Raw genomic sequence first — 19,988 nt, forward strand, 5'->3', positions numbered from 1 at the left:
TGCTGATCTAGACCATAACTCACATTAAAAAAAAAAAAAAAGGCAGGGATGATAGATATTAAGTGATTTATTCTTACAAATTCCCAGAGGTCAGTAGAAAAGAAGATCCGGAATTATCAGAGCCTTTGATCACCAGTAGCATGTGCTTTAGTCTTTCCAAGTCTTTGATCTCCAGTAGTTAATGCTTTAATTCCTCTAAAATTGTATATATTAAAAAAAAAAAGTTAACAAATCTAAAAGAAAATTTATTTTCAATCTTTTTGAATTATTGATTTTAAGAAAATAGTTATTCTTAAAGATTCACAGGGATCCCTTTTAGGGATACCAGCTAGGAGCTCAAAACATTTGCAGAAATGAAATTAAAGAATATTTAGTATATATTTATATATATGCCCCTGATTCTATAAGTTTTACTTTGAACATATTTTTAAGTTCACCTTGGCTGAAAATTGACTGTTAAAAATATTGTACAGGAGGGCATTTTATGGCAAGTCTAGCTGGAAACAGATGTTGATAATGCAGATTACACTTCCACCACAAACTCCTTTAGTCTCTAGTATTTATTAGCACTCTCTCTCTAACTCTCTCTCTCTCTCTCTCTCTCTCTCTCTATATATATATATATATGAGGTTTAGTTTTGTAAAGGTGAATGAGGGCAAGGGCAGATGAGCAAGGACATATTCTAGTCCCTAAGACTATATTTGAATTACTATATTCAGAGGAGTATGAGACAGGAATTTACTATTTTTCATAAGATTTGCTGAAATTGCGTGTAAGATGTGCTCTTCACAGGCTGATAGAAATGTGGAGAGAGAGACTGTGAAAACATGGACACAAGTAAATTATATTAAAGACCTGTCCAGAGGTCTGAAAGAGAATTGGAAGATGTGTGGGCTTACTCTGTGTGTGTGTGCAGACAGGTGGAAGTAGGAGAGGAAAAACAGGGTGGATGCTACATGATGACTTGAGCTGATAATCATTCTTTGGGGCACAATTATCCTTTAGCTTGAAGAGTATTCTCATAGGATAGAATTCTAGGTTTACAGTCGCCTTTTTTTGTTCTTTTTTTCGAATGCTTTTAAGATGTTGCATTTTTGTCTTCTGGCCTCCATTATTCCTGATGAGAACGTCAGTGATAATTTGTATCATAGTTCTTATGCTCTAATGTGTCTTTTTTTCTGTCACTACTTTTCAGATTTTTTTTTGTCTCTGATTTTTTAAAATTTGATTATGATATGAAAGATATCATTCTACTTGGGATTTGTTTAGTTTCTTGGATGTGTGGTTTTATAGTTTTCATCAAATTGGAAACTTTTAGGCGTTGATTCTCCTATTTGTTTTTCTTTCTTCCATTTTCAGAAACTCCAATTACAGGTATGTTTGACCCCTTGACATTGTCCCCCTGGTCACTTAGGAACTATCCAGTTTTTTCAGCCTCTTTTCTCTCTGTTCCTCAGATATTTTTCATTGCTATGTCTTGATAGAAATTTTCACTGATCTTTTCTTCCTCAGTGCCTAATCTGTTTTAGGTTTATTCTGTAATTTTTTAAATTTCAGTTCCAGAAATTCCATTTTTTTATAGTTTGCATTTTTCTTTATTATGTTCTTTTTCTTTGAAGTACTTGAACATATTTAAAATACCTGTATTGAAGTCCTTTTTTGAAAATTCCTCACTGTGGTTCTGGGTCTGCTTTTATACCAATTTTTCTCCGGCTAATAGCACGTTTTCCTACTCTTTCAGATGTCTAATAATTATTTATTGATGCTAAACATTTTGAATTTTGTGATGTTAAATATCAGGACTTTATTAGTCTTCATTTAATGACGATAGAGTTGGTCTTGGTCAGGCAGTTATCTGAGTATCAGGTTTGTCCATAAAGACTTTTATTTGAACTTTGTTATGGTGAGCCTAGAATAGCCTTAATTACTAAGATAGAAAGATTCTTAAATTTCTAATGAATTCTCAGAGTGTTTACTAAAGCTTTGCTATTCTGGATGTTAAGTACTTGAATGTCCCTTAGCCCTGTGTAAGCTCTGAAGGTTAACGTATATCTCACAGTGGGTATCCTCTGTCAATGCTCGTGGAGTTTTATCCTGCATGAGAGCTGCTTGGTGTTCAGCCAGACTCGAAGGTACCCTCGTACAAACTTCTTGAGCTCTTTCTAGTACTTTGTCTTGCAAATTTCAGCCCTCTTGCTCTCGCTGAATGCAGATCACTATTTCCTCATCTTAAAATAGTACTTTTTGCTCTATTTAAGGAGAACCCCTGTAAACTTCTCAGTCTCTAAATGAGCCTTACATTTCTTCCCTGCACTGAAGTCTTCAAAGAAGGCAGTTGAAGTTGTATGGCTCACTTCATCTGTCTCTCTTCTGTTAAGTATCGCATGTCTATGTTGCCTATTTTCAGTGTCTGAAAACAGTTGTGTTATATATTTGTTATATGTGTTATATCGGTTAAACCATCATGGTCATGGCCGTCTTTTACCACACACACACACACACACACACACACACATATCCTGTTACCTTAATGAATTCCATTACTGCTATTATTGCTCATGGAATTACTCATAGCTTTTCAATTAGTTTTCTTAAGTTTCTCAAGAAACAGATACTTTATAAATATTATTAGTTTCAACAACCCATTTCCAACCATTACACTCTCATTTATATTCTAACCTAATATTATTGTTTTATAACTTCAGTACAGAAAGTTGATAGTTGGAATCGTTGTTGTCTTTGCCTTGGCATTAGGAGAAATTAAGACCTACTAAAATGAGGCTCAGTTTCATACTTACCTTTTGTGAATGTGTGCATTTATATGATTATGTTCCTTGTTCTCTTCTTTTCTTATGATAACTTTGCATGGAATTTGAATTTGATACATTTCTGTTGTTTATTTTCACATGAAATTAGTTTTCTTATACTTTTAGAATGAGCCAGGATTCAAGAAAACTTTCCTAGCTTTAATTTCAATAATTACATTGGTGGTAGTATTAGTATTCTGAGAATAATTTTCAAAATGAATAATTAGTGGATATTCTTATTTATCATCTCCTGTGTCCTTGAGGAGCAGAATTTTTAGGGTGAAATAAGGGACATATAGATGCAATAAGGAAGCGTTTAATTTAAATCTCCTTAGTCTTGAAGTTTGACTGTATCAGGATAAATTTGGGAAGTTGTTACTGGGTTGGTTATTGTTTCCAGTCTTTTATGTTGGATGGAGCTAGGCTGTATATTTTTCCTACTTATAAATATTCCCTTCCTCTTTTCACTATTAAAACCTAGATACAATGACTAATGCTTTCGTGATGAGACTTATATTGTGGCCTTGAAGTGTCACTTCTCACTAAAAGCGACCTAGGTTTAGTGGAGACATTGCTGAGGTCTGAGACAGGAAATGCACGAGCTGAGCCTGGCAAATCTTGCCATATCGGTTAGAAGGGAAGCTATCAAAGACTAATGGAGTCAATTCAAATTATTCAAGGGCCAACTTACTAGTCTTCCACTAACCACAAAGGGACGATCAGACTTTCAGTACTTTTAATAACGAGAGTGAATTGAATACATCAAACTTATTTTCATCTGTGGGGTGCATAGCAATATTTAAAAAGAATTGCCTACCTGCAGAGGATTATAGAAATTAACACATTAAAATGAAAACTGGTTAATAAAGGGAACAATTAAGCAGTTATCCTATATTTCTTATTAACTCTACCATGGGAAACCAAAGAGTGACTGAGAGAAAGTATTGCTTTAATAAGATATATTCTGACAAACAAATAAAAGTGAAATAATATTAAAATCTCAGCTTTTTAAACCAACAACAAATGATTAGATACAGGTGTTAAACTTCAACGGTGGCTAAGATCACAAAAAGAGACAAGCAGACATTATGTGCTTCCTATAGCCATACCACATTCTACTTACAGTTTTCCAAAGAGATCAAATCTGATATCCAGTCTCTGGACCCAGCTGCCAATCTGCAGAAATGACAGAGGACAGAGGAACATGTTTAACTGCACCATGAAGGTGCAAGCAGTGAGATCCCGGCTCTGGGGGGAACTACAGCCCAGTTCTGCAGCTGCTAAATTGTAGGGGAACAAAGGAGATTGAAGTAAGGGGGGATAGAACTGTCTCTTTCATTCAGCTGTGCATTGAATGAAAAATATAACTCTATAACGCCAAATAAGTCTTTTCAAATAAAGGGCTAATTGCCTAATTAGTTCTACCTGAAAATCTGAGCGTTTGATGTTATCTAAGAAATACCCATGTTCTATGACCAATCAAGTAGTCAAAATCAGTACTATTTTACCAGCCATTTGGAGAGTAAACTGTATAACCAGCATGAGGTAAGGGAACTCTTACAGAACTTACATTCCAGAAAACTCATCAAGTCTCCCTTTCCATAATTCTTCCCAATCTGCTTTCAATCAGAGCAATTTGGTTATTTTTCTTTTTTTTTTTATCTTTATTGGAGTATAATTGCTTTACAATGGTGTGTTAGTTTCTAATTTGGTTATTTTTCAACACAGCAACACAGTGTGAATACTGGCTCACACTAGTTCTTCCAAAATTCTGATTATGTTAATTTGAAAATCAAAATATTACTACTGCTACTTGTAACAGTAAAACAAAATTAAACGGAAAACAGATTCATTGACTACCTCTAATGCAAAAGGGGGAAAAGATACTAACATTCCTAAAAAATATTACATTTGGTTTATTGACGAAACTGACAGGCAGAGAAGCAAAAGCACACAGAATCTTCCACACTTGCCTTATTCCGCGTAAAAGCATGCCTGCCATGGGCATAGCTGCACTGGACATTTCACAGAAGGGTGCCAAGAGTAAAGCTTCCCCTCAGTCACTCAAAATATTAGGAAAGGAGGACAGATAGCATCTGTGTATCAACGGGAGAGTCTTAGTTAAGGAAATGCCAGAGTTTACTACTTTTCCACTGATCTAACTCACAACTGCTATACTAAATTATTCCTAAGCTACAGAAGAAGAAGAGAAAACGACCCCCAGGGCCACTCAGAATTGTCTCTGCTTATTCCCTAGTGCCATACAAAATAAAAGGCTTCACTCAGCTTCATGATATGGCCCCTGTCCACCTTTTCAGCCTCTTTTCTCACCCCATCCCTTCTGTCTAGTTCACCTTTTGGAGTTATCTTCCCTTCTCATTGTCTTTGAGGTATGTGACAGTTCTATAAATTGTTGAACACTGATAGTAATGCCCATGCTTCTGGTTCACATAAACACAGATTAGCCCAGTGGAGATGCATTTGATTACTGCCCTATGGATATTGATGAATTTTGTATCTATTTGTAAAGTCATTTTAGCATTCCTGATGACCAATATGTGTGTGCGTCTTGAATTCTTCTGTGAACCACCTATAACATCTTACTAATTCCTTCATTAACTAGTGAGTTAAATAAAATCTTAGATACATATTTATTTTACATTTGTATGAGTCATGATTTTACCTGTTAAAAAATACGTTTTGGTAAAATAATCATCCCCTTCTTTCTGGATGGCTCCATCCTCTTGTCCATTTGAAAACAGTGATTAACCTTTAAATATTAAGCTTAAGCGTTGCATTATCTCTCCTTCAAAAACACTTATAACTTAACTAGGCAAAACTACACCCCATCCACTGGACTTCACTCTATCTAATATGTAATTTCATAATAAGAATTGCAAGCTTCTGTTGCTCATTTTGTCACCTTTTTTTTTCTACTTGATTCTAGCCTTTGATTATAGGAAAAGTTTCTTATTCATTTTTGTAAATGGAGTACACAGCATTCTGCCAGCAACACATGAAGATTTTATTATATATTATAATAAAATAAAGTGTGAAAACTACACAAAACAAATGTATACTGTAAAGAATTATTAAAATGCTAACACCCTTGGAACTACTACTCAGGTCAAAAAATAGTACTTTGCCTGTCACCTAGAAGCCCCATCCATGTGTCCCACCACAATTACAAATTCTCTGTCTCTCCATGAGTAACTGTTATCCTGGAGTTCATAATGATCACTTCATTTTTAGTTTTATAACCCAGATATGCATGCTTTTATATTTATCCGTTCCCTTTTTAAACTTAATATGACTTTTAAGTCTCTTTTAATAAGTCCCTAATCAGTCCTCTTCTTTCCTTACAATTAGTCTACTGAAAAACTGGGCTGTAGTTTTTCTCATCATCTGGACCTTGCTGACTGCACATTCATGGTACAGTCCAACAGGTTCCTGTGCTTCTGAATGATACTTGCAGGTAATATTATAGTAAGTATGATGAATACTTCAGGAATTAAAGGCATGACTCTCTATGGTCAAACCTACATACATTGTAATTGTATGATAAATTACCTCCTGCCATAACCAAGGACTTGCCAAAATGAGAATTTAGAGCTTTATATGCTGACCAAAACTATTTTTATATCCCTCTCATATTGCAATATATTTAAATTCTTATGTCATTGTCAAATATAAAGCTTCATTCAAATATCCAAAGGGATTAAAAAACTTGCCTTTATAAATTCATAGACTCAAAGCTGTGGATGAATTTCAACCCATAATTGAGAGAATCAAGAATGAGAAAAATCACATGACTTGTTCACTGTCAGCATATTACTGGCAGAGCTGAAACTGGAATCTGGTTTTTATAATTCCCAGGCCTTCCCCAAGCTCATCTGTGAGTGGCTAAAAGCTTTGAGCTGGGAAAATGCTCTGCTTATGTTCTATGTATAGCATCCCTCTCTTTAGTTATGACTTGACTCCTACAAGGTTCCTTTTCCTCTCCCACAGAGGCTTTAATCTGCAAGTGGATAAAACCTCCCATTAGTCTGCCTCTCTTCCAGGCTTTAGTCCCAGGACAATTCACCCACTTTCTCTAGTATTATGCAGTTCAGTGGTGTCCTTCCCCACCTGCAGTCCTGTAAAGGCCTCTTTTCTAATGCCTAATTGCTATTTTTGCTAGGACTCAAATAATATATTGTTAAGTTTTTAAATTTGATCAGAAATTTATTTTTAATAAGTTTTAATTTTGGAAGGTTTATAGATTTATAGAAATGTTACAAAGATAATACAGGAGTTGTCACATACTCTTTCCCTAGCTGTTGCCATTGCTAACATCTTACATAATCCTGGTGCATTTGTCAAAACTAAGAAATCAGCATTAGTCCATTACAATGAACTAAACTAGACTTTATTTGGATTTCTATTCTTTCTACTAATGCCATTTTTCTGTCCCAGGACCCAGTCGTGAATTCTGTATGGCATTTCCTAATCGTATCTCATTTGTTGCCTCTGTCCATGACAGTGTCTCGGTCTTTCCCTGTTTTTCATGATCTTGGCAGTTTTGAGGAGAACTGATCAGGTATTTTGTAAAATATCTCTCAGTTTGGGTTTGTCTGATGTTTTTATCATGACTTGACTGAGGTTATGGATTTGGGAGAAGGTACCAAAGAAGTGAATCACATCACATCGGTGGGAACGCACTATCAACATGACTTACCATTGGTGGTGCTGACCTGATCTCCTGGCTAAGGTAGAGTTTGCCAGCTTTCTCCACTGAAAAGTTCTTTTTCTAACCTTTTCATGTGCTATTCTTGGGAAGCAACTCACTAAGTTCAGCCCACAATTAAGGAGGAGGAGGAAGTATCTATATAAATTATTTTTAATTCTTTTGTAAGGAAGATTTATCTCTTTCCTTCTATTTATCCAGTAATTTATCAATATGGACTTGGGTATATTTATATTTTGAGTTACAATCTAGTACCATAGTATTTATTTTGCTGTTCAGTTGTTCCTTCTTTTGTCATTCAAATTAGTTCCTCATTGCAGGCTTTTTAAGAGATAAAATGCACTTAATTTCTCAAATATCACTATGAGAAGCAAAAAAATTGTTAGGTATCAACAAAAAGAAATTTTTGAATTACTGTGATGGATTTTGTCCCCCCCCCAAAAAATTTTTTAAAAACTTTGGAAAATATCATACAATTTTCACTGTAGTTTGAAAGTAGATAGAATATCATAAGTCCCCATACCTTTAACACTCATTTTTAAAATTAACACTGTTTTGCCACACTTTCTTTGTCCTTTTTGTCCTTATTTTTGAAATTTGATTAAACATTTTAAATCAAATCCCAGACATTAATATTTCCCTTTTAAATATTTCAGCATGTCTTTATAAAGAATAGTTTCTAGATAACCACAATGCCATTATCATACCTAAAAAATACCTTGATATCTTTACTAAACCCAGTCCATATTCAAATTTCTTTTGTTGCTCAAAAATGTCTTTGTATAGTTTGTTCTAATCAGCATCCAAAAATATGTCCACACGTTGCAATTGTTAGTTATGCCTCTTAAACCACTTATAGTATAAAACTATATTATGTTCTGACGCCCCCCCAATTTTTCATGTTATTTACTAGTTGAAATAAATGGGTCACATATGGATTTGTGTCTACTGGCTGTATCCTAAGATAGTTCAGTGGGTTCAGGTGGTAACAAAATGACTCCTGCATTGTATCATTGTGCTTTTTCCCCAGTGATGAGCTTGGGATACATTGATACCATGTAAATATTCAGTTCTTTATCCATTATTCACCAAATGTCTGTAGTATATATTCATTATCATTGCCCAAACCTGTCATTTAAGCAGCAGTACAAAATGATGTTTTCTAATTCTATAATTCCTTCCACTCAATTTCCATGGAATTTTTCTGTAAAGAATAACATTTCCTTATTGATCAGGACTTTTTGGTTATTCCAAAATACAAGTCATTTGAAGTCACCTGACCAATACTTAATTTTTCCTCTATTATTACTCTAAGTTGTTTTATAGTAATGAGTCGTTCCCCTAGCACCTATGATGTTTTGTGTATACTTATTTGTTCTCTCTTTTTTTTGTTTGTTTTGTTTGTTTGCTTTTTTGGTGGTACGCGGGCCTCTCACTGTTGTGGCCTCTCCCGTTGCGGAGCACAGGCTCCGGACACGCAGGCTCAGCGGCCATGGCTCACGGGCCCAGCAGCTCCACGGCATGTGGGATCTTCCCGGACCGGGGCACGAACCTGTGTCCCCTGCATCGGCAGGTGGACTCTCAACCACTGCGCCACCAGGGAAGCCCCAAAGACACCTTTATATCTCTCCTCAGTTAGGAAATTCCAAGGGTTTGGGGAGCTGTGAGTCTGGAACCCTGGACAAAGACCCACTAATATATGAGAAATGGTCATTGGGATAACCAAATATATATTTCTTATAAATCACTATACTGCACATGGCTTTGCTGAATTTAATGGTAAACACTGTGTTGAAAGTGTCCCTCTCTTAAGGCTATACTATTTTGTATTCTTACCAAGAATGAAGGTGAGTGCCTGTTACCTCACAACCTTACCAACAAGTTGCATTTTCAAGCTTTTGGATTTTTACTGAGAGATAAATATAAAGTGGTCATTCATTATTTTTAAAAATATTTTGTTTTGTTTTCGTGTGTGTAGCTTAATTTTTTAATTAACTCTTTATTTTGAAATAATTATAGACACACAGAAAGTTGCAACATAAATATATACCCTTCACCTTGCTATACCTAAGGTTAGTATCATACGTAACACATAACGATGGTAAAATTACCAATACAAGGAAATTAACATTGGTATAGTATTATATTTTAAACAACTTCACTGAGATATCTCTTTTTTTTTTTTTTTTTTGCAGTACGCGGGCCTCTCACTGTTGTGGCCTCTCCCGCTGCGGAGCACAGGCTCCGGACGCACAGGCTCAGCGGCCGTGGCTCACGGGCCTAGCCACTCCGCGGGATGTGGGATCTTCCTGGACCGGGGCACGAACCCCGTGTCCCCTGCATCAGCAGGCGGACTCTCAACCACTGCGCCACCGGGGAAGCCCCTCTCTCAGGTTTTAATGAAATTTACTCATGGTTCCTGTTAACACTGGCATAGTTTCATTTTTAATATTTAAATCTTTGGGGCATTTGGAATTTATCATCTTGTAAGGAGCAAGGTGAGAATGTACATTTATCTTTTTTGTAATGGTTATACATCTGTCCCAACATAACTGCTTTAAAAATGCCATCTTTGTATCAAGTATCTTTTCTGACCACAACGCCATGAGACTAGATATCAATTACAGGAAAAGATCTGTAAAAAATACAAACACATGGAGGCTAAACAATACACTACTTAATAATGAAGATATCACTGAAGAAATCAAAGAGGAAATCAAAAAATACCTAGAAACAAATGACAATGGAGACACAACGACCCAAAACCTGTGGGATGCAGCAAAAGCAGTTCTAAGGGGGAAGTTTATAGCAATACAAGCCCACCTTAAGAAGCAGGAAACATCTCAAATAAACAACCTAACCTTGCACCTCAAGCAATTAGAGAAAGAAGAACAAAAAAAACCCAAAGCTAGCAGAAGGAAAGAAATCATAAAAATCAGATCAGAAATAAATGAAAAAGAAATGAAGGAAACAATAGCAAAGATCAATAAAACTAAAAGCTGGTTCTTTGAGAAGATAAACAAAATAGATAAACCACTAGCCAGACTCATCAAGAAAAAAAGGGAGAAGACTCAAATCAATAGAATTAGAAATGAAAAAGGAGAGGTAACAACTGACACTACAGAGATAAAAGAGATCATGAGAGATTACTACAAGCAACTCTATGCCAATAAAATGGACAATCTGGAAGAAATGGACAAATTCTTAGAAATGCACAACCTGCCAAGACTGAATCAGGAAGAAATAGAAAATATGAACAGACCAATCACAAGCACTGAAATTGAAACTGTGATTAAAAACCTTCCAACAAAGAAAAGCCCAGGACCAGATGGCTTTACAGGCGAATTCTATCAAACATTTAGAGAAGAGCTAACACCTATCCTTCTCAAACTCTTCCAAAATATAGCAGAGGGAGGACCACTCCCAAACTCCTTCTACGAGGCCACCATCACCTTGATACCAAAACCAGACAAGGATGTCACAAAGAAAGAAAACTACAGGCCAATATCACTGGTGAACATAGATGCAAAAATCCTCAACAAAATACTAGCAAACAGAATCCAACAGCACATTAAAAGGATCATACACCATGATCAAGTGGGGTTTATTCCAGGAATGCAAGGATTCTTCAATATACGCAAATCTATCAATGTGATAAACCATATTAACAAATTGAAGGAGAAAAACCATATGATCATCTCAATAGATGCAGAGAAAGCTTTTGACAAAATTCAACACCCATTTATGATAAAAACCCTGCAGAAAGTAGGCATAGAGGGAACTTTCCTCAACATAATAAAGGCCATATATGACAAGCCCACAGCCAACATCATCCTCAATGGTGAAAAACTGAAAGCATTTCCACTAAGATCAGGAACAAGACAAGGTTGCCCACTCTCACCACTATTATTCAACATTGTTTTGGAAGTTTTAGCCACAGCAATCAGAGAAGAAAAGGAAATAAAAGGAATCCAAATCGGAAAAGAAGAAGTAAAGCTGTCACTGTTTGCAGATGACATGATGCTATACATAGAGAACCCTAAAGATGCTACCAGAAAACTACTAGAGCTAATCAATGAATTTGGTAAAGTGGCAGGATACAAAATTAATGCACAGAAATCTCTGGCATTCCTATATACTAATGATGAAAAATCTGAAAGTGAAATCAAGAAAACACTCCCATTTACCACTGCAACAAAAAGAATAAAATATCTAGGAATAAACCTACCTAAGGAGACAAAAGACCTGTATGCAGAAAATTATAAGACACTGATGAAAGAAATTAAAGATGATACAAATAGATGGAGAGATATACCATGTTCTTGGATTGGAAGAATCAACATTGTGAAAATGACTCTACTACCCAAAGCAATCTATGGATTCAATGCAATCCCTATCAAACTACCACTGGCATTTTTCACAGAACTAGAACAAAAAATTTCACAATTTGTATGGAAACACAAAAGACCCCGAATAGCCAAAGCAATCTTGAGAACGAAAGAAGGAACTGGAGGAATCAGGCTCCCTGACTTCAGACTATACTACAAAGCTACAGTTATCAAGACGGTATGGTACTGGCACAAAAACAGAAAGATAGATCAATGGAACAGGATAGAAAGCCCAGAGATAAACCCATGCACATATGGACACCTTATATTTGATAAAGGTGGCAGTAATGTACAATGGAGAAAGGACAGCCTCTTCAATAAGTGGTGCTGGGAAAACTGGACAGGTACATGTAAAAGTATGAGATTAGATCACTCCCTAACACTATACACAAAAATAAGCTCAAAATGGATTAAAGACCTAAATGTAAGGCCAGAAACTATCAAACTCTTAGAGGAAAACATAGGCGGAACACTCTATGACATAAATCACAGCAAGATCCTTTCTGACCCACCTCCTAGAGTAATGGAAATAAAAACAAAAATAAACAAATGGGACCTAATGAAACTTCAAAGCTTTTGCACAGCAAAGGAAACCATAAACAGGACCAAAAGACAACCCTCAGAATGGGAGAAAATATTTGCAAATGAAGCAACCGACAAAGGATTAATCTCCAAAATTTACAAGCAGCTCATGCAGCTCAATAACAAGAAAACAAACAACCCAATCCAAAAATGGGCAGAAGACCTAAATAGACATTTCTCCAAAGAAGATATACAGACTGCCAACAAACACATGAAAGAATGCTCAACATCATTAATCATTAGAGAAATGCAAATCAAAACTACAATGAGATATCATCTCACACCAGTCAGAATGGCCATCATCAAAAAATCTAGAAACAATAAATGCTGGAGAGGGTGTGGAGAAAAGGGAACCCTCTTGCACTGCTGGTGGGAATGTGAATTGGTTCAGCCACTATGGAGAACAGTATGGAGGTTCCTTAAAAAACTACAAATAGAACTACCATATGACCCAGCAATCCCACTACTGGGCATATACCCTGAGAAAACCAAAATTCAAAAAGAGTCATGTACCAAAATGTTCATTGCATCTCTATTTACAATAGCCCGGAGATGGAAACAACCTAAGTGCCCGTCATCGGATGAATGGATAAAGAAGATGTGGCACATATATACAATGGAATATTACTCAGCCATAAAAAGAAACAAAATTGAGCTATTTGTAATGAGGTGGATAGACCTAGAGTCTGTCATTCAGAGTGAAGTAAGTCAGAAAGAAAAAGACAAATACCGTATGCTAACACATATATATGGGATTTAAGAAAAAAAATGTCATGAAGAACCTAGGGGTAAAGCAGGAATAAAGACGCAGACCTCCTAGAGAACGGACTTGAGGTTATGGGGAGGGGGAAGGGTGAGCTGTGACAGGGCGAGAGAGAGTCATGGGCATATACACACTAACAAACGTAGTAAGGTAGATAGCTAGTGGGAAGCAGCCGCATGGCACAGGGATATTGGCTCGGTGCTTTGTGACAGCCTGGAGGGGTGGGATAGGGAGGGTGGGAGGGAGGGAGACGCAACAGGGAAGACACATGGGAACATATGTTTATGTATGACTGATTCACTTTGTTATAAAGCAGAAACTAACACACCATTGTAAAGCAATTATACCCCAATAAAGATGTTAAAAAAAAAAAAATGCCATCTTTTCCCCACTGATTTGAGATGCTAATCTTCTAGTATATTAAATTTCTTTAAGATTTAAGTCTATTTCTAAACTTTGGATTTTGTCCTAGTTGGCCTATTGAAAAGTGCAGCAATCATATTTTTTTAAACTGTGCATTTTATTATATTTTTACAGTATGTTAAATATTTTATAGACTTAGTCTTCTTCCCTTTTTTACATGGTTTTCTTGGTTCCTCTTGTTTATTCTTTTTTTCTATGTTATTGTTTAAATTAATTTGTCTGGTACTGTGTTGGGGGGCATAGGGCATTGTATATTTAGGGGATTTTATTAATATTGTGTCTCATTTTTAAATTAAAAGTTAAAGTCTCTATATATATTTAAGTTTTGCCCTAGATGTGTTTTACATATTTTTGTCACTTTATGTTACATTTTCAAAGGGTGGAAATAAGGATCTAGGATATTTTTCTTGCAGATCATCCCTAAATAGGAATGTTAGAAATTGTATCACAGTGGTAATTCATGTATTCAATATTATACATCAAAAATGAATTGTGGCTTCTAGTTTCAGACCAAACATGTAAAGAGCTTGGAAGTCAGAACTCCCATATTTACGATAAGAAAAAACTGGACAATGATATCTTGGATGCATCAGAGAACTAGGTTACAGGGTAAACCAGTAACCCAACACCTAGAGAGATAAGTGCACCCAGAGAGATACAGCAATAGAAGCTGTTGGAACCATAAACTGGTAGTAACACTTAAGTGGTAATTTTGGTGAATTCTGGGAGGTTGAGTGGAGACTAGTGTGAGGGTGAAAAACTGCTGGGAACCACAACCTTAGAGAGAACCCACATTTTTATGGGCTTTCCTTCCAGGAACCCCATCACGTGTCTGTGGTGAAAGTCCAAGAAAGATACCCTCTTGGCTCTGGGAGGGGGAAGGGAAGAGTAACCATTTAGAAACATGTTCAGAGCCTTCTCCATATCAGAGGTCTACTTTCCAGTAGAAAGGACTTCGCCCAATTCTTAAACTTTATCCAGATGAAGGAAGAGAACTCACTTCAGCCTTCCTGTCTCACTTAAGGGGTGGAAAAACAGGCATCTAGAATCAGGGCTTCAAATAAATCGATTTGGGAATGTTGCAGCCAGAGAAAGGCATAGGAGGCTGAAGGTAAAAAGGCTGGATTAACACTTGTGAAGGTCATACCTCCGAGACACAGACACATCAAATGACTGAGATTTAATCAGAAGATCATAGAATGTTCTTCTTCCCCCCCACCTTAACCACCACATCGACAGAGCTCAGGTATAATAAAAGTGGATTATAGCTGAAAGAACTAAAATACAGACTCTATGAGCAGGGATACTTAGTGAAGCCCAAAGCCAAGTGAGGACATCAAAACAAGGACACTGGAAACATTTCAATTAGAATATCCCATTGTCCCCTTGTGTGAGAAGTTGCATGTGCCTTTCTCCTCTACAGAATAAAAGCTCTTGGTGGGTAGAGACCACATTGTATCATCTTGGCATGGTCTGCTTTGGTAATGAACAGGTTGTCAGCAAGGTTTTTCAAGTGAAGACATGGGTAAACAAGCATGTTTTCGTATTATGAGAATTTATAAGGGAATGACAAGAAATCCAGAGGCTTAAAATCTTTATTTTAATATATTTATTATTTCATTGAAAATACCCACTTACAAAAGTTGATATTTCTCCCACTTCACATTGTTTCCATTTACTATACATGAGTGGCTAAATCGGGGAGGCCAGTAATGATTAAATATATATTATAGTTGTAGGCACCTCTGTTGGAAATTTCCACATAATTTTGTTTTTAATTTCATGAACATTTCACCCAGAGTCCTGGAGTGTTTTAGTGTTTTTATAATGAAATTCCCTCTCAACTCCACATGCTCCATGTTCACTCACACCACTCTTTTTTTTTAAGTGTCTTATTTTTATTTTACTGAATTCGGAATGTGGCATTTACCTAAGAAATGACACAAGTGGTGCAGCCACCCAAGGACCAAGATGATAAGTAAGCTGCGTTGCAAACCCCAATGTAAATTCCCACTAAATGAAAAAGCTGGATTCCAATTCTTCATTAAAAGGTTATGGTGGATATTTTCAGTAACCTTCAGATATAGATACCCAACCCCATGGCTAGCAGATGAGAGAGAAGAGACGGAAGAAAAACTTTAGAAACTCTGCAGAGAAGATGCCCCCTTTCTCCCTAACACTCGTGTTCCTCAAGCTGAGCGCGATCGTGCGCTGCGGGGGTTTGAAGAGGAACTGGGGGTGGGGGTGAGGAGTGATGTTTTCTGGCCGACTTGACCAGTCCCATAACCAGTCTGAGTTTTTCTTCAAGAGGCTTTCTCCGTCTTTCTTTGTCTCCATGTAATCTTCCTCCGACTGAGAGCTGTTTTTCTCATCAATATTAGCGTGTCTGCTTTGGAAGCTCCATTGGTATCTTGCGAGGTCTGTGACCGAGGTGGGCGGTCAGAGAGAGAAGTCTTGGGGCTACTCCGTCCAGACTCATGCTGCACACCCAGCAGTATTTCTTCCACGTCGCCATTATAAACAGAAACAGAGTCTGAACAACGCTGGCGTTCCCATTATTGCCAAAGTGTAATTCCACCCAAGAGCCATGCAACCACTCCTCCTGCGGTGCGGGTGGCTTACTCTGAGACACGGCACCTGGGCGAGGGTGCTGCGGGAGGCGAGACGGCGTCGGGGTCGACGTGGGGTCGGCGTCGGGGTCGACGTGGGGTCAACGTCGGCGGCGGCGGCGGGGTCGATGTGGGGTCAGCAGGCGCTCTGAGGCGGGAGTGCGAGCGGCGGTGGCGGTGGCGTCGGCGTCGGGCCGAGGAGCTGGAGGCCAGACTCACCACACACACCGCTCTCTTTTGAAAGGTAATGGCAGCCACCATTTAGGTAATGTGTTTACATTTCTTTTGTGGTCTTGACTGACCAAGCTGACGTTTAGCAGTGATTACCTCTGACCCGCGTTTACTTCTGCGATGAGGATCTCATCATTGCTCGCAACTGTGTAAAAGAAATGACCTCTGAGAAACAGTCTCAGTGAAAACCTTCTTTGGTCATAGTTGTCCTCTGCTCTTTGAATCTAGCAGCATTCATACCCATATTCCCTGAGCATCGGTCAGAAAAGGTGGTTGGTTTGGTTTATTTTGTTAAATACTGGAACACAGATGCTAAAATGAGGTATGTCTAGGATCTAGTGTTGATGGAAAAATTGGGAAGGAAACTAATAATAAACAAAATACCTCTGTATCTAGGGGGCGACAGAGAAAGAGAGAGAGTCTGTCTTCAGAAATCCAACTTAAGATACTGCTTATTGGATTCCTAATGAAGGAAGGAGACCCTTAAATTCTAGGTGACCAGGTTTTAACCTTAGGATAGAACTAAAACTAGAAATAATACGTATAATACATAAATTATGTATCTTGTATTTTCAGTCACTTTTTCATAACGTGTTTAAATATGGTTCACGTGAAGTTCATAAACATGATTTAAATACCAGCATTTGACATTTTTCCTCCAGCTTTGTCCAAGTCCAAGAAACTGAGAGAAATAGTATTTCAAGTGACATTAGTGTTCAGCTCACTGGAAAGTTAGGTTTTTGAACAAGGATGGTTCATCAGGCTTTTTCATTGACTGGATAAAATATTCTTTCAGGCCTTCTAAAGCCTTCGCTCTTTTTCTTTGCCCATCTAGCAAACTCGGGCTGTTAAGCACCTCGGTTGCCTTGACACTGAGAATGAGGTGCTCTTGATGGCAGACACAGGGAGGAAGTGCCCTGGTTTTGAGCACAAAAGCTATATTCCTGTTTTATTATCAGTCTCTTTTAAGTTTGATTGTAGAAGTCCATCCTCTAGGGTCCAACCTACTGGGACTGTACTGTCAGACTTGGGCTCCTGGCAAAATGGGTATCAGACCTGAGACTAAAGTTTCCCTGTCACCTTGAGAGGCTCTCTTTCAGAGTGACCAGCTGACCTCCCTCTGAGCTGGCTCTTTATTTCACAACAGGGGTTTCTTTTGTGGTTTTTGTCCTCCTTGATTAATCCATTAAGAGAGACAAATTCAAATGTGAATGAAATGACTAGCCCTTGAGTGTGTGTATTCTTTTTTCTAACCTTGAGTGTGTGGATTTTTTTAAAAATTATTTTTAAAACTTTTATTGTAGTATAGTAGATGTACAATGTTGTGTTACTTTCTGGTGTACAGCAAAGTGAATCAGTTATACATATATCCACTCTTTTTTTATATTCTTTTCCCATATAGGCCATTAAAGAGTATTGAATAGAGTTCCCTGTGCTATACAACAGGTTCTTATAAGTTAACTATTTTATATATAGTAGTGTGTACATGTCAATCCCAATCTCCCAATTTATCCCTCCTCCCCTTATCCCCCGGTAACCATAAGTTTGTTTTCTGTATCTGTGACTGGGTCTTTTTAATAGCAAAATTATATTTGCTTAGAGCTTCTACTGCCTTTCCCAGAATAAATTCTTCATTTCCTTTCTAACGTTACACCATCCCCCAGGGATTTCTTCTCCCACAGAGCCCCAAAATCTCCTGTGGGTTACTCACACTTGCTCATGAGTCATGTGGTCTCATTAGTTGCTCTGCCCACCTCTGCAGAATCAGCGCTGCGATGAGCAAGTCAGAGACCAGGTGGTCCTGAAATGGCCTGGACTGAACCCTCTTGGCCCAGTGCTTTACTCACCACCATCGGTCTGATGCACCTGTCCAGATTTCTGCCTCATTCCTACTGGTGCAAATGTTCTCTCCTGAGGAAAAGCAGGAATCTCTTCCCATTATATCATGTTTAGCTCCACAGCAAAAGTCCTTTTACTTCAGCAGTTATGTTGGGAAAGGGCTAACCTAATTCATCGTTACTTCACTTGAATTCTTTCGGTGTTCATGAAAATATACATAAGTCATCAAGTACATACACCTTAGCAAACTGTTTCCTATTGCTGCTGTACCAAATTACCACAGACTTAGTGGCTTAAATCAACACAAATTTATTCTCTTACAGTTCTGGAGGTCAGAAGTCCAGGATGTGTCTCACTGGTTAAAATTAGTGTCAACAGCTTCCCTTCTGGAAGCTCTAGGGATAAATACATTTTCTTGCTTTTTTCAGCTTCTAGAAGCTGCTCATGGTCCCCCTCCAAAGCCTGCAATGTCTGGTTGAGTTTTTCTCCCATGGTATCACTTTAACACTGACTTTTCTGCCTCCCTCTTTCATGTTTAAGGGCCCTTGTGATTACATTGGTCCCACCTGAATAATCCATATTACTCTCCCTATTTTGAGGTCAGTTGCCTAGTAATTTTAATTCCTTCTGTTATCTTAATTCCTCTTTGCTATGTGACATAGTATACCCACAAGTTCTGGAGAACAGGGCCTGGATCTTTGAAAGGCCATTCTTCTGCCTACCACATATACATTCATAATAACTAAAGTCCAGAAAACAGGATGAGGGGAAAATTAAATCACCCTGATAGTTGAGAGTTTGGTTTAATGACAATACGTAATTTTGAAGGTAAATGTGATTTGAGTTCACATATATTTATTGTTCAAATAGTTTTCCTCTAGATCTCTCTGATGCCTAAATTTTAGAGTTCAGATCTTTAATAAAAATGTAAATGTGAAAAGAAGCAGATTTTTTGGCCTCTACAATCCATTCATGTCCTTCACCTCCTCACTTCTGGTAAAAAAAAAAAAAAAAGTGGTTCTTTCAATATAATGACATATTATTTTCTAAGTCACAGTTAAAATGAATGGTAAATACTCTGAAATTGAAAATATAAATAATTTTCCCTTTAGTAGCAAGCCTTCCAAACAGTGTTTTCCAAGTATTTTGAACACAAAGATTTTTTTTATTATATCAATATAATCTGACACAAGCTAGTTGTGTTAACTTTCAGCATCTATGGATTGAGAAATATAACAAAAACTACTGTGACTCTACTAATGTTTAAAATAAGTATGCACATTATTCTTTATGACACACAGATATGTTTCTGACAATGGCACATGTAAGTGTATGATATTCTATGTATTTATTTTATATATACGGCTTTGTACACATAGATAATCAGTTCACAGGCCCCTTGTAGTAACTCTGCACTTCAGAAATCTATGTTAAACCCAGATTACAAACTATTTCCTAAAAGTCAAAAAACGTCTCAAATCTATCTTCTTAATCTCCATCAAGAACACAATTTTTTTTTCAAATATTTCAGAGCACTGCAAAATGCAGCTACCTCACTTTTGAACAAACAACTTAAAAAAAGAACCTAGAGTCTACAAGGAAACGTGTTGAAAATTCTG

At 37.2% G+C, this 19,988-nt stretch overlaps 1 pseudogene across 1 annotated transcript; it reads right to left on the reverse strand.

Moving 5' to 3' along the window:
• Positions 1-15,767: 15,767 nt before the first annotated feature.
• On the reverse strand, positions 15,768-16,560 carry LOC309958599 (BCL2/adenovirus E1B 19 kDa protein-interacting protein 3-like; annotated as a pseudogene). The gene is made up of 2 exons: positions 16,372-16,560; positions 15,768-16,340 (listed from the first exon to the last, which is right to left on the reverse strand). The product of its transcript is annotated as a BCL2/adenovirus E1B 19 kDa protein-interacting protein 3-like (transcript).
• Positions 16,561-19,988: the final 3,428 nt, after the last annotated feature.

The sequence above is a fragment of the Leucopleurus acutus genome (assembly GCF_964270905.1).
Source record: "Leucopleurus acutus genome assembly, chromosome: 2".
NCBI lineage: Eukaryota > Metazoa > Chordata > Mammalia > Artiodactyla > Delphinidae > Leucopleurus > Leucopleurus acutus.